Source organism: Cyprinus carpio, chromosome B13 (genome assembly GCF_018340385.1).
Source record: "Cyprinus carpio isolate SPL01 chromosome B13, ASM1834038v1, whole genome shotgun sequence".
Classification (NCBI taxonomy): Eukaryota; Metazoa; Chordata; class Actinopteri; order Cypriniformes; family Cyprinidae; genus Cyprinus; species Cyprinus carpio.
The window spans coordinates 24,604,579-24,620,614 of NC_056609.1; the positions used below are offsets into that span (position 1 = coordinate 24,604,579).

A 16,036-nucleotide genomic window follows, 5' to 3' on the forward strand; every position below is an offset into this window, starting at 1 on the left:
GATTATAGAAGAATGGACTGTTGAACAAAGTATACAGTATGAACTTGCTGTACATTCCAGCATTGAAATGGAACAAAGGTTTAAAGGGTAAAATACATTTGTAGAATAGAACATCAATCTGTTCCTCATAGAAAGTTATTTTCTGACTGACCAGAACACTTTATGTCAATCTACAATATATAGTTCATGAATCACAGACTATTTTATGGCATTTGTTTGTAATTTTGAAGCTTAAAAAATGAACCCAAAAGGAAAATTTGCAGAGAATTTACTCACCCTCAGATAATAAAAGATGGAGATATAGCAATACATCACTTGCTCTGAAGTGAATGGGTGCCATCAGAATGAGATTCCAAGCAGCTGAGAAAGAAATATTATGGACAGAGGACTCATTTTAGCCTGGAAGAAATAATTTGAGGCTTAAAATCTTGATGGATTTTTTTTTTTTTTTTATTTGTTTCTTACAAACATGCAGCGTTTTGCTTCACATGATGTTAATTGAAGGACTTGAGTGGTGTGGATTACTTGTGGATTATTGTGATGTGTTTATCAGCTGTTTGGACTCTCATTCTGACAGCATCCATTCACTGCAGAGGATCCATTGGTGAGAAAGTGATGTAATGCTAAATTTCTCCAAATCAGTTCTGACAAATAAACAAACTCTTCTACGTCTTATCTTATTCACCTAAGGTCAGTTTTCTGAAAATTTTAATTTTGCTCATTTTTTGCATTCCATAGGAACAAAATTACAGAATGAAGGTTTAGAACAACATGACAATTGACATTTTTGGGTGAACTCCTCTTGTAACTCTCTTGCACTGTGTACATGATCTATTGTTTCATGCTGTTTTTTTGTCTCAAATAAACAGAAAAGGCTTACCCAGCACAATGAGATGAGAGAGGGGAAACATAATAATATAGCAACTGGATTAAGGAGAAGTCAAAGAATGTTCAATTGTAAGTGCATTACCGTTCACATGTTTGCTCAGGGACGAGTCTAAATTACTTTGTGATAATCGACAGCATTCCACATATGCAGTCAATACAGCTTCAGTTATATTTGATCCAGAGCATTACTTTAAATGTGCTACAAAATCCAGATACTGAATATTTCTTCTCTTGACAGACTATTTTAACACTTTAGTTTATTATCAGCTTAAAATCTACCAATTTATTATTATATTTACGTTCCACAATAAACCACTTTTATAAAACAGTAACAACAGCTGAATGATACCATGCCTGACTGCAAATTATTGTATTAATATAGAATATGTGTTGATATATGTGTTTATCAGCATTCTACAAAGGCTTTGAACATGGCTCAACCAATCAGAGTTTTTTGTTATGGTGTGTATTTTTGTGTATACACAGATGATGAGATACAGATAGCATACAGTTGGATTATATTTAAGCATCTACAAAATTAAAATGTAAGTCAGTTCATCCCTGGCTATAAAGCTGCTCTGCTCTTTGAATACTATAAGACAGTGTGAAAGTTTATGGAAATATATCACAGATGATATAAGTAGCAGACAGCAGGTTCTACAGGACTGTAACAGAATTCTGACGTGAACCAAACAAAACACCCACACTGGACACGCTTCTAATCAATTTCAGTTTAAATGCAAAAGACAGGGCTGGAAAAGCAGGGGTGTTAGCGTGAGAGCTTGTAGTGTGTTGTAAATAACACTTTTGCGTGTAGTGTTGGCAGCATAGTGCACTCTGTGAACAGTATGAATCAAGGTGGCAGAGGCTGAAGATGTCAGCATGCTTCTGTTCTTTCAATTAGTTTCAAATGCCCATAAAACAGACCTTACAGCACTCTAACAGTATCTTTTTCTGTCTGCATTCAGTGTCCTGTGATAAATGGTAACGTCACTCTTACCAATCAAGGGCTTATGTTGACTGTTACGAGATAAATTTTGCATCTTGTTAACATGAACATTCTCAGGACTAAGGTAACATAACACTGAAAGGCAGCTCTTATCTGCGGATGCGCTTATAAGTGTCTAAATGAATAAAGATCAATGCAACTAAAACTTTAACAATCTCAGGTTTCTCAAGGCGCCTGCCAATTATGCTAAAACTTCAGTTTAGACAGAGTCTTGACACTTTAACACACTGATACTGGTTTGAAGAAAAATATAGTCTAATAACAGAAGTAACATATTTAGCCATAATAACAGAAATTAAAGAATATACAAATAATGGAGGAGAAAGTTTTATCTGAATGATCTGAAAAACTCAGAACTCCGGTTATAATTGGCTACTTCTTTTAACAGTGGTTTAGTATGTTGGTTTCAAACACTAAGTTTAAAACTGTTGTTAATAAGGATATTTTATTGCATTGTACAAACTAAGTGAATTTTTTTGTTTGTTGGCAAATCAGTTGTTTTCTTTTTTTTTTTTTGTCATTTTTGTGTGACAATTGTTATGCTGTTTACATTTTGCTGCCGCATATGTTGTGGACGATGCCATTTTTACTTTAGACAGGCTAATCAATGACAGACAAAAAAAAAAAAGGGGGGGGGGGGGGTAGGGCCTATTCTTCTCAAATCTGTCAACAAACAGCAGGTTCAGATCGTGGCAACTAAGTGTGACAAACTGCCCCGCTTCCAACGTGCGTTCAACGATCTTTTTTTCTTTCCTGTGCAATAATGCAAATGTTCAGAAGCTTTGTGTATCCAACACTTTTAAAAATGCGTAAATTCTGATGCTTCCCAAATCCATCATAAGAAATATTTAGCCAACTGGAGTAAGAAGTGTGACAACTAGTCCCAGTCTTCTCTATTTCTGTAGAGCATCATGCTGTAAGGAATCTCCTCCATTGAGGACTAAACGTTATTGAACTCTATACAACATCACCATCGTCATTATAAGAGTGTGTGTCTGAGCTCACCTTGCGCTAGATCTGATATGATCTACTGGAATCCGGCAGTCCAGATCTGTGTCTGTGATCATCAGCTGGAGTTAGAGAGAGATCGCACCTGTATCCGGCAAACTTCTTTTCTCTCACGGCTCGGTTCGGAGCTCAAGCGGTTTCCACAGAACACTTTGGCGAAAATGTTATAGAACCAACCCCGACAATGTGCTATCATAATATCTGGTCCTTGCCGTCCATAAACCGTGAGATGGTAAGCGATGATCGGAGAACGCAGAGAGGAGCGCGCGGCGACGCCATCAAACTGCGCGTAAAGCGAGAGCGCACAGATATAAGAGCGCGGGCACACACGTCAGTAATCCAGAGATACTACTAGCAGAGAGATGGATTGCACTGCGCTCACACACAGATGTCTGCTCGCGCGGGTGTCATTCACACAGATCGTTTGCAATATTGGGCGTCCCTCTTGAGAAGTGACTGTAACGGGTTACTATCTGTTACTGCGTGACGGTACCATGGTACATTGATGGTAGCATGCACCAGATGTATCGCATGGTACTTGGTATTTACCTGGGTATTTACAGTACATTTTCTCCAAGCAATACAGTTGCGTAAAATCAAAGTAGTACAATTTTAGTTCCAATGACCATATTGACAGTCACAGTATTTACACTTCATTAAATTAATAATTACAAATGTTTCACAATTATGTCTAAAAACATTGGAAATACTTGTTCTGGCATGTTTTTATTTTGCTGCATTTTTGTAATCCTTCTCCTCACTTCAAGAATGGGTTTCTTCTATAATGATTTTTTTTTACAGTTTCCACAATTCTGGATTCAGTGACTGCACCTTCAATGTTAGGCAAATTAATACAATTTATGACTGACTGTCTTTGATTTGATTGTCTCCTGATATTTAAATGGCAATTGATCATTGAACTCATATTACCTTATGCACTTTTCTGAACTCATGCTGCTTTGAAAGAATGCCAACTGAAAACTATTCTATTCTATTCTATTCCCATTGTTATTTATACAGTAGCTATTATCATCTTGTATATACACACAGGTATTTCCTTCTTTAATTCAGACTCTAAATCAGAAGTGTGACTGCCTCTAAATGAAGCATATTATACAGGCCTAAATGTGTTTCTGTCTTCACAGTTTATTAACTCCATATTGAGACAGCACTGTTTAATCACACAAAATCTGTTCATGAAATTGTCACATTTTTTTTTTTTGCTGAACACAAAAGACGGCATAGAATCTTAGAAATGAATGTCCTATTATAGTGTCTCAGCAGATATGACAGCTGCTTTTGTAGAGCATCCAAACACTGCCATCCCATCACAATGCACATGCAAAGAAGACAGAGGAAGCCAATTCATCCGAGCGCCTGGTAATCAGTGATGCCGCTGTTCATTTGTCTCAAGTGTCATGTGTAGGACCACATTCTGGCACAAGCAGATGCTTTTCGTTTTGTTACATTCCACGCTGAACTGTGCACATTTGCTCTCTTAGACTCATTTTCAATGTTGAACTGCACAAGAGTAGACACAAAATGTGTTTTATGAGGGTGTGTATTATTTTAAAAGTCATCGGTGGTCAGTCATCCATGCTGAGTTATATATGTAACATATTTAATACTGTACATGTTGCAAATCAAGACTTATATATTGGTTTGAAGGTTATGTAGCTGGTCTCCCAACCTGATTTAATGTTTTTGTTTTTTTGGATACTTTTTAGCTAGCCAACTAAGCATCTGTTTGGACAGACTGGGAGACCAGACAGAGCAGCTTAAACCAACTAAGACCAGCAAATCAAATTAGTGTAAACTGCTTTTTTTATATACAGAGAGAGAGATGTCTGTTTTAAAAACAGAGAGATAAAGAATAGTTAGGAGATGATTTGTTTGTTGTCATGGAACTGGAACATCCCCGAAACATGTATGTGATTCTATTTCCATTGGTGGCAATATTTGATCTGATGCAACTTTAGCAGAGACTTTTCTGTAATGTAGCATGACATCACTGGCTCCTCAGTGAATAAGTGTCATCAGAATGAGAGTCCAAACAGCTGATAAAAACATCACAATAATCCACAAGTAATCCATACGACTCCAGTCAGTCAAACAACGTCTTGTGAAGTGACTAACATAGCCGTCATTGAGTCATATTAACTTTAAACCATCGCCTTTTACCAAAATACTAGTCCATAATTCATAATGATACTTCCTCCAGTGAAAAAGTCTATCTCCCGTTTTCATTTTCCTTAAAAATCCACTGAGATATTTGTTTAGAACTGTTTTTGCTTGTTAACGGTGCTTGATCTGTGCATATTTCTCTCCTGATTCAGATAAGATGACTTTTCACTGGACCCAGATGTTAACTGATGGACTGGAGTCGTGTTTATTACTTATGGATTATTGTGATGCTTTTATCAGCTCATTCTGATGGCACCCATTCACTGCAGAGGATCCATTGGTGAGCAAGTGATGCTAAATTTCTCCATATATGTTCAGATGAAGAAATAAACTCATCGACATATTGGTTGGCCTGAGGGTGAGAAATATATTTAATATACAATTAATCTTTCTTCTTGTTATTTCTTTACAAGTGTATGTGTGCACATGCATGTTGGTTGGCACCCTGAAATGTCCTTGGCATTTACTCTCTCTCTCCTGGTGTCTCTGAATCAGCAGGGATGAGACCGTGGGTCTCTCACGTGACTGTGCCGCAGGACAGAGCTGGAGATGGAAGCCAGGCTCTCTGGACAGTGGCTGAAATCTGATGACAGCCGCTGAGAGCAGGTGCTGCCAAACGCCGGCCCGCCGCCGAGACGAGGTCAAACAGGACTCGTTACACGCTGCTTGTATCCCGCCTAACGTTCCTCAGATCTGACGAGACAAGGATCCAGGCACAGCTCATTAGACTGCAGGAGAGAGAGAGAGTGAGTTCCCACCCGCACCCGTTTGGCCTCTCAAAACAGTGAGCCAGTGTGCTTAATGGACTCTGTGTAATAGCTGCAGGGCTGAAGCACACTACTGTCGAATGCACACATATATTTTCATTTTTAGCAGTTTTAGCAAATGAATTCCATTGATAGTGCTGACTTCTCAGTGCCTGTGTGGTGCATCTGCTTGTTTTTTGGCTGAAGCTGGTTAGTTTAGATTTACTTTTTTAAATATATTTTTCATAAAGACTTTTGCATGATTCAGTCTTTATGTAGCTAAAAAATATAGATCAAGTGTAACTTACACTTTTTCGATCATGTGTATTTTAATTTGTAGTTCAGAAAATCTGTAATTCAGTAGTTGTCAAAAAGCCTTATATTAATTTATAGTCAGAATGAATGATTGTCTATTAACTCCTTCATGACCCTCGATAAGGGTTTGAATCCTGACCTAACTTCAAGTACAGTTGATTTATTTGTCATTTGCACAGCTTATTCATACTGGGCACTGAAATGCTTACAATTTAACTTATTTTAATCAATTAATCAATATTAATTTTCAGCAGCTTTTAGCAAATTAACTCTCTTGATGGCACTAACATCATGATGCTTGTTTGGTGCAGCTGCATGTTTATTGGCTTACAGCTGTTATAGATTAGTTTATGTTTTTTTTTTTCTTTCTTATAAAGACTTTCGCATGTGTCAGTCTTTATGTAATAAAACACAACTGAAAATTGCTCATACAAGCACCTCTCAAATCTTCTTCAAAATGTGCAGTTTATAATTATTTTAACCATTTTTAGTATTTTTTATATATATTTTTTTATTATTATTCATTGAAGTTGAAATTATGTGTTTGTCAAACTGAACTAAAATAAGATGTCATGAAATAAATTTCATTCAAGGCTAGTTTCTAGTGAAAATTCACTGAGGCTGCTATTGAATTGGAGTGTGCAGTGGATGGTGATGACATTGCATATCAATTACCAACCAACACTTTCCTCCGTCTGTAAGTCTGAAATATGAGAGGTTTATGTTAGTACTTCTTGAGACCTCTGGCCCAAAAGGGAATGTGTGTCATAGTGTGGTAATTGAGAGCTGTGATAAATCTAATGCATTAATCTCCATCAGCTGTTAGGGTTTACAGCTCTTGGCAACACGCATGGAGAATGTCCCACTCCAACAGACACCTGATACAGGAATGAGACCTGTCAATCACCTGTCTGCATATAAACTACCTGAGCTCTGAGATATGATGCTGTGCTGAGTGAGGAAGTGTCTGTGTTTGTACTGAAGGAGTTTGATATGTAATTCAAGCTTCAGGCCCTCATCAAGTGCAAGACAAAAAAAAAAAAAAAAAAAAAAAAAAAAAAAAAAAACAAAGCGATTCATTAAGTTATTTTTTTCTCACACTGGGTGATAAACATGGAGAGAGGAGAGAAATTAACAAGATTTCAACTCACGCTGTGAGTTTCATGACTCTCACAGTAATGCAAATGCAAGTCTTATGATTCCAGTTAGTGTGAAATATTAATATTCAATTGAAAGGTATTGTCTATTAAGTCATTCACTGACCCTAACTAGGGGTTTCCGGCACTTGCAAGTAACATAAAGTCTGTCATTTGCACAGCTAATCACTGACATCAAAATACTTAAAATTTTATTTAATTTTAATCACTTATATTTTATATTGATCACTATTCATTTTTGTTGTATGTAAAAGAGTAACTTTGATATTTTGATAAAAACTACTTATTTTGTTGTCTAAGTAAACAAAATAATAATTAAAATAATTTCTGTGTGACATGAGAGTGTGTAGACAACTTGAGACACCATAGACACCTATATTTTTTAGGAATCTAAATGTAAAGTTTAAGTTTAAGTTTAATGTAATCAGTGTTTTTTTTTTTTTTTTTTTTTTTTTTTTTTTTAATTCAATTATATTTTGTATTATTACTTTAACAATTATTATTAACCCAAACTTGTATTACATTGCAATGACCACACAGCTTTTTGGCTATCTACAGTAGTAAAGTCATACAAACAAATTGCACTGATGAACTTTATACATAACAAGACACGGAAAAACAGAGTAAACAAGGTCAATGCTGACTTGAGGTGTACTTTGAGCTACACATATTACATTGTCAGATATTAATTAAGGTACTGTATTGGATTTCTGTAGTGCTGCTCAATAAGTACCGGTGTCTTCTGCCATCTAGTGGAGAGACACATCAATGCCAGATTACATCTAGGTATATAGTATTTGATAATAAAATCTCAATATTTAATGAAGTTTTGCTAAAAGTAAATATCTCTTGGTTTAAGTTTAGGATTTTTTACTGGATGACAAAAAAAAAATTGCACTGTAATGACAGTGTATTCAGCAAGGGTACAGGTTTGATTGTGGCATTGGTGGGGGACATAATGGCAGACAACGGTCATTTAATTGTTTGATCGTGTTTATTGATGTTTTAGCGTTTTAGTAGTTGTTTTATTTTGGTAGGGACATATCACGTTGTCCCTACTAAATTCTACGTCCTTAAATATCATAACAATCAATGTCAGACTTTGGAAACTATCCAAAGTTCTGTTAATCCTAAAACAGTGAAAACTTCATCTCTATTAATCCTATGTGTCCTCATTATGTAAAGAGAGAAGAAGAGGAAGAAGAAGAAGAAAAAAAAAACATTACTATAGTTAAACCATGGTAACCACAAATTAACCGTTATTTTGCTACACTAACCATAAGAAAGGTATTTGTAGTAAAACTGTGGTTATAAAAAATGGTTAGCCTACTGCACTTTAAATAAAACCAAAGTTAATTTTCTTTCTTTCTTTCTTTCTTTCTTTCTTTCTTTCTTTCTTTCTTTCTTTCTTTCTTTCTTTCTTTCTTTTATTTTAATAATAATAATTATAATTCAGAAAAAAAGAAAGACTGAATCAAATGATCCGCACTGAGGTCCCGATCTGATTCAAATGATTCGCGATCCGTGCGATTCGCGAGCCATAATTTCAGATCGGGACGTACGCGGTTCGCGAATCATTCACTCAATTGAATCGGTTTGTCTGTTCTTTCCTATCCTACGCTTTTCACGTGTTCTTCATCCTTGTTTACACGACACTCAGTACTACTACTGGCTTAGCTCGCTAGTTTTATGTCAACATTAACTGAAATAAGCAAAAAAAAGCAGGATGTTTACAAATAAAATATCCATAATTCCATTCCAAAGATAACATCCAATATCTACGAACATTTTCAGTTAAGGTTCTGGGCAGGCTAACCGGTTTACTGCAGTGCGAACAAGTGAAACACCTCAAAAATGCTTGCTAAGATGGAAACGTGCATTAGCTTAATTCATTATACTTTATATAGTTTAACCACTGCATTTTAGTTGGTGACAGTTCAATAGGAAATCAGTTGAAAACATCCAGTCATCTTGGCTATAAAATGACACTAATAAGACTCCCACATCTCTAAATTTATTGATTTATTGAACTTTTTTTCTTTGGGAAACCTTTTGGCTATTATCGCTCAAATAGCCTACTAATGGGAAAAAATAGCATGTTTGTATTCAGAGGCCCAAACAGAGCCAAAAATAAATAAAAAAGTAAATAAATAAAAATAAAATAAGATGCTCATAATAAAAAGTAGGATGCTGTTGCAAAGCTTGTAACGTACATCATAGAAATACATATTAATATTTAAGTTGTCGCTCTATATGTCCCAATAATATTTTAGTTAGATGATAATCAAATGCTTAAAATACGTGTATGATCAAACTTAGAGGCCTTAGAAAACCTTACAATAGGTTTTATAGGGTTAGTAGCTGTTACTCAGCTCCATTTTATGCTTCTTACAGTAGCAGTGGAATATGTTTAGTAATGAAACATTGGCTATTTTGCATTTTATTGCGTTAATAAAAATGCACTTAACTTTTCTAATCACTGGGGGGAACTAGAGAGCTTTGCATAACACTCAGTTCGGACATGTCTGATTGGAAACAAGCAAAAATCCTGATACAGAACAGCAGTTTGGCATTCCACTGGGTTCTGTCATTAAAATTAAACATAATTTTTAGATCTGTTGAAGTGAGTCAAATATTTCCACCCTTCATGAAACCAATAATCTGTGTTCTGTTGATAATGTTAATATAATTAAATATGATTTTTAGTTATGTTGTGGCCAGAGTATATATGGGAATCACCAGTAAAGTGTTAAATTAACACTTTTGAAAGAGTTAGCATGATTAACCACTCTGACAGTGTTAACCAACAAACTCTTAAGGTGTAAAATATTAACACCAGAATTGATGATGAGAACACCAAAGTTGGTGTTCAAAGTTAACACTGATGGATTAACTGGTCAACACTGCCCCAGTGTTCAGGTGAAAATATTAAAAAATAAACCCACAAAACAATAAATGTTTACATTTATTTATTTTATTGAAACATTGTAATTTTTTTCCCTGCACCAAAATGTCTTCACTTTCAATGTTTCAATTCAAAGCAATTCAAAATAAAATAAATAAATAAATTCTAAATGTAAAATTATAAAATTCAATGTAAAGAGCATGACCTTACAACAATTAAACATCATAATGTCAAAGCAAATCAGTGCAAAGACACAAAAAACATTCTTATTTGGTCCATATGTACTCTTAATGTCATAAGATGTATAATGCTGACATTTATCAGGTTAAACAACAGCATTCCATTCATTACCATAAATGCAGAATACATGTTAATGCTCACTAATCAATGTCTGTGATGGTGTTTGGACCTCCTTGGAGAGAATAGTCTTTTTCTCTCTTCTAGACTTCTTTTTTTCAGCACGACAAGATGCGTTTCTCAGCAGTTTTCAGCCAAGCAAGATATCCACTCCTATTTGCAGCATCACACACCTTCCCCTGTAAAATTGAAAAATAACAATAATAATAATAATAATTAAAAAAAGAAAGAAAAAAAAAACAGGATATTTTCAAATCCATTTATCAAACGTTATTTTTTGAAAAAATCTACAGAAAAAAAGAAATACATGGGACCACTCTGACACTTTTGCATCTTTTTTAAAAGCTTGATATTGATTGGCATATACTGAGATTTTAAGGACAAACAGGTCCAAAAGAAAAAACATACAGCATTGGAACACAAGTGTGAGTAAATTATGACTTAAAGGGTTAGTTCATCCAAAAATTAAAACTACCCCATGATTTACTTACCCTCAAGGCATCCAATGTGTATATGACTTTTTTTCTTTGAGATTATTCCAGACAGAGTTAAATTAAAAATGTCCTAGCTCTTTCAAGTTTTATAATTGCAGTCGGTGGGTGTTTCTGTTCAACAGTCCAAAAGAAGTGAAATAAAGTGCATTCTTACATAATAAAATGTTTCTCTAGCTTGCCCTTCTGGGCGGATGACGTAGGACGTCGGCGAAGCACATGCATGGTGACGAACACTGAAGAGTGGAGGAGAGAGCAACATGAGCGAATCCCAAATTAGAAGTACAAAACAAGGATTTGTAAAGAGAAGTGTCGGAGGATTTCAATGAAAGCCAAGAGGAGACTGGTTTTCCAATGGTCTTGTAAACAAGCGTTGGTTCTTTCGTGACTAGCATTTTCTCACTGGAGCTAACGCTACACCAAAGTCCTACGTCATCCGCCCGGAACACACTAAAGTTAGCACAGGAAAGTGTTTATAATGTTTTAAATATGGATATTTTTCTTACAAAAACGCATTGATTCGCTACAGCAGGCCTTTATTCACCACCCCTAGCCGTGTGAGGCACTGTTTATTACTACCTCAATACCAAGGTTGTGGGTTCGAGTCTCGACGACTGAGGTGCCCTTGAGCAAGGCACCGAACCCCCACTGCAGCATAAATGATACCCACTGCTCCGGGTGTGTGTTCACGGTGTGTGTGTGCACCACGAATGCTGAGTATGGGACACCATAATTGGCTGTATGTCATGTCACGTCATTAGGGATGGATGCATTTTATTGTACTTCTTTTGGACTGTTGAACAGAAAGTCCCACCCACTGCCATTATAAATCTCGGAAGTGGCAGGATCATTTTTAATAAAACTCAGATTGGATTAATCTGATAGAAGAAAGTCAAATACACCTAGGGTTGCCTTAAGGGTAAATAAATCACGGGATAATTTTAATTTTTGGGTGAACTAACCCTTTCACTAGAATTTTTGGGTGAACTATCCCTTTAAGGAAAGCATTTAATTCACTGTAAATGTATTTTGTAAAAAGAAAGTCAGTCTTACTAAAAAATGGGTCTTCTAACGACAGAGACAGTCACAATTCCAAGTGCATACTGATCTCTCTGCGTTGAGGTTGGACAACTCCTATTAAAATGAATACACATAAATGGGACAGCACATAAATAAATGACAGTCCAAATGTATATATATTAAAAAAAAACTTACAGTTGACATTTTTTTAGAAAGATATCAGACTCTTTATTATTATTATTATAAAAAATAAACATGACAAACATGATAATCTTAAAATATGCAATTGTGGCTTACTCATATATTGGTGGCTTCATACTCTTCAAGCACATCATCTCCTTTTGATTTTTCTGTTAAGCCAGCATGAACCATCTGTAACAATATTAAATAAATAGTTTATTTAAAATTGTAATTCCAAACGCATACAACTCCCTTTTGCTAAATACAAAACATAATGCTTAAAAATAATAACATAATAAAGTGTCTAAACAAAGTAGTTAACTGCAAACTCATGTGCCATACTCCAAGACTTGTGAGGACACAAAATCACTTTGAATGATGAAGAATGTAACTCACTCAGTATAGAGAGTTTGTGTTTACTGAAGAGTGTTATTTTCAAATTAATTCAAGGAAAAACAGCACTCAAATCCAATATAAGGACACAACCATCATGAAAACTCATTTCATGAAATGAAATCACAAAAATTGTTCATGTGACAAAACAAGAACAATTTACTTATATTGCCATTTATATTTGAGCAGTTTTACAGTGGTTTGATTAGACATTATGACATGGCAAAATAAATAAGTTACTGTATTATAAATGAGGTAAGTTAAGTTAACGTTAAAAAACACTTCTGTTTCCCTTCAAATTCAGATTTGATCTGTGAAAATGTTTCAGATCGTTTTGGCACGCACAGCATACAGCTATCTTCATAAAGTGATATTATTTTATAAAATACACATAGTAAAATAAATAAAACACTTACTTTAGGTGTTTTCTTTGTTAAAACCAACTTCCCCATCTGCTCCAGAGCATCGCGAGTGAAAGAAAATATCTCTGAGAAAAAGTTTAGGAGTGTAACTTACAGCAGATAGATATCACTATAAATAATATGATGTTATAAAACACATTTTAAATGAGGTAAGATTTAAAACGGTTAACTTACTTCTGGTGTTTCCCAGTGACCTCCGCATCTGCGCACTGCAGAGCAATTCATATCTGTGAGAAACCGTTAACGGTTAGGCTTGTTCGGGTGTGCAGCAATTAAATATCATCATATAGTAATATTATCTTATAAAATACATATCGTAAATGAGGTAAAACACTTAACTGTTACTTTCGGTGTTTTCCTTGTTAAAACCAACTTCCCTGTCTAACAGTCGCATCGCTGGGTGAAATGAAATATCGCTCTGAGAAAAGGTTTAGGAGTGTACAGCACATAAATATCACCTTTAAATCAATGTGATGTTATTAAAATACATATTTTAAATGAGATAAAAACACTTACTTTCGGATTTTCCTGTTTTGAAAAATTTAGAAAGCCCTCGTCTGTTCCGCGTCGCGAGTGAAAGGAAATGTCTCTGAGAAAACGTTTAGGCGCATACAACACATAAATATCATTATAAAACGATATGATATTACTAAACATATTTTGTAAGTAAGACTAAACACTTTATTTCGCTGTTTTAATTCCATATGCACTTCGCATCGCGAGCAAAGAAAATGGCGTCTTTGAAAAAATATTTCAGATGGGTTTATGCGCGCACACGAGAAAATGTCCCGGATGTTATTAATAACACTCAACAGTGTTAATATGGGTTACTTTCCGTGTTAACACCGCAAGAGGGTGCCGTTTACACTAGCTAGTGTTAATTGTTTGAAATTCAACACCACAACTTTAACTCTTTACTCTAAAAGTCCTTAACACTGGGATTTCAACACTGGAGATTTTACTGTCCCTTCATGAAACCAATAATCCTGACTCAAATCCCATCCAATAATCAGTATACTTTTAAAAATTGCAGCGTGGGAGCCGAGCTCGGACATCCTTTGGAGAATGTTGGCCGTTCCAGTCCATTTAATGTACCAAGAAATATTATTATTCAGATGTTTTAGGAACAAATAGCGATGTTTCAAGTTGTCTAATGAGATTGTTGATAGGCTGTTCTTAATGTTTCAGACAAGAAGTACATGCTTCCACTTGCTGCTGTCCTGAATGAAGGTCAAACTTGTTACCCAAGTTCTTCCATGATCAGAGTCTGGGCCGCTGGAGGATGAAGTTATGAGCCGATATATCTGGAAGCAGTGGTGCAGACCTCGGAATGGACCCATGGAACAGCTAAAGGTGAAGTGAAAGTGTATTTTTACAGTTCTTTTATGGTTCTCTTGAGTGCATCGTTTGACTGCCATCTTTTCCATTTCAGAAATTCTCATATACTGATTTTGTGTCTTTGAATCTTTGCTGCATTGTTTCTGGGAGCATTTCAGACATTTCTAATGACCCAAAGAGGACTTTCTATAAAACTTGACTATAAAACAACAAACTAATGAAAAAGGGGCAAAAGCATGCAGTTCGTCACCCCTGGCTTTTCGTCCAGTTGGGCAAAGGCTTCATTTCACAAATCATAAAGTGTTATTCTGTGGTTGGAGAAGGACACAGACATTTATGAGGGTTCTTTATAGTGCTGCATGTACAGTATTGTTGCTCATGCTAGCTTACCCATGTTGGCATGGACATTTTGACGTGGCCTCAACACCTCTGTTTGCCTGCGACTCTAATTGCATTAGTGGTTTGGGGAAGCGAATCCTCTGGGGTTGATGTTTGGGTCAACAGCTCTTTGGTTGGGGGGTGAAGGGCTTGAATGCTTCAGCAGGATGCTGCTCAATTTGCTTGGTAAAATCAGCAAACTTGATTACCGGTGAGTGCTAAGACTGTTATCCTCCTAATTCAATAGCCTTCATTTTCAGAGACCATTTTACTGGGATTTCCTTGCATGGAGATGATTGACCATTTAGGGATTTGTGAGTGTGTGTGGGTGTGTGTTTTCTCTCTGGTAATGTAAGAAGACTGGATTGCATATGTGCTATATTAATGGTAAGCTTATGGAGCATCTCACAGGAACTAAAAACCTCACTGTCTGAATATTAACAGCGCAAATATGCGTCAAAGTTTTTGAGTGATGGATTGTAGGTGCTAACATCAGAACACTGTTCACAAAATACTCTTTACAGTCAGGATCAGATCCCAGGATGAGATGATCTGCATTTATATCAGAAGGATTCCAGGATAATTTTTGTTAAACGGCAGATTTTTGGTGATATTACTTTTTTATGATAAACTAATGAGCGTGTGTCAATGCATTCCTGCACTAGAATGAGCCCATGTTGAATATAAATTATGCCATGTATGCATGACACCAAATGAAAGGCGTTAATTATAAGTTTCCCAAATCACTCCTTTTGCCCCATATAACATGTAAAAATGCAATGAAATTGCAGTTAATTTTTTTTTTTTTGTGATTTATATTATATGTTTTATACAGTTGCATCTTTGTAAGTTCTTAATTTACTGTATTTTTGCAAGTAATATAAAAATACAAAATGATTTTATTTTTAAGAAATATAAAATATATTGATACTGTATAACTGATAGATCAAATTGCATTTTTAAACTATGGGCTATATGTGTGTGTACAATATTAATATAATAGTAATGTATAATTTTTTTATAGTTGCATCTGTCCATTCGCAATTTCTTATTTATTTTTATTTCGCAAGCAATATAAATTGCAACATTTCATTGCAATTTTACAATAAATAAATAAAAAATATAACCCAATAGATGAAACAGAATTTTTAAACAATATATTAATATGAATATACAGTATATTGTTTAACGTGTATGAGTATATCATATTAATATTATAGTAATGTGTACATTTTATTGCATCTG

General features: G+C 35.2%; 1 protein-coding gene and 1 long non-coding RNA gene across 2 annotated transcripts in view; both read right to left on the bottom strand.

Annotated features, from left to right (window-relative positions):
* zgc:171482 (zinc finger protein) overlaps nucleotides 1-3,390 on the bottom strand; it is an 88,289-nt gene extending 84,899 nt beyond the window's left edge. The window contains exon 1 of the mRNA XM_042737403.1: nucleotides 2,903-3,390. The gene's annotated coding sequence lies outside the window, so the exon portion shown is untranslated. The remainder of the gene's footprint in view (nucleotides 1-2,902) is intronic.
* A 6,709-nt stretch (nucleotides 3,391-10,099) lies between these two features.
* LOC109109262 lies at nucleotides 10,100-13,528 on the bottom strand. Its single transcript, XR_006156327.1, has 6 exons — nucleotides 13,415-13,528; nucleotides 13,250-13,302; nucleotides 13,070-13,138; nucleotides 12,378-12,452; nucleotides 12,114-12,194; nucleotides 10,100-10,748 (listed from the first exon to the last, which is right to left on the bottom strand). It is a non-coding gene; the product is annotated as an uncharacterized LOC109109262 (long non-coding RNA).
* Between the last annotated feature and the right edge of the window lie 2,508 nt (nucleotides 13,529-16,036).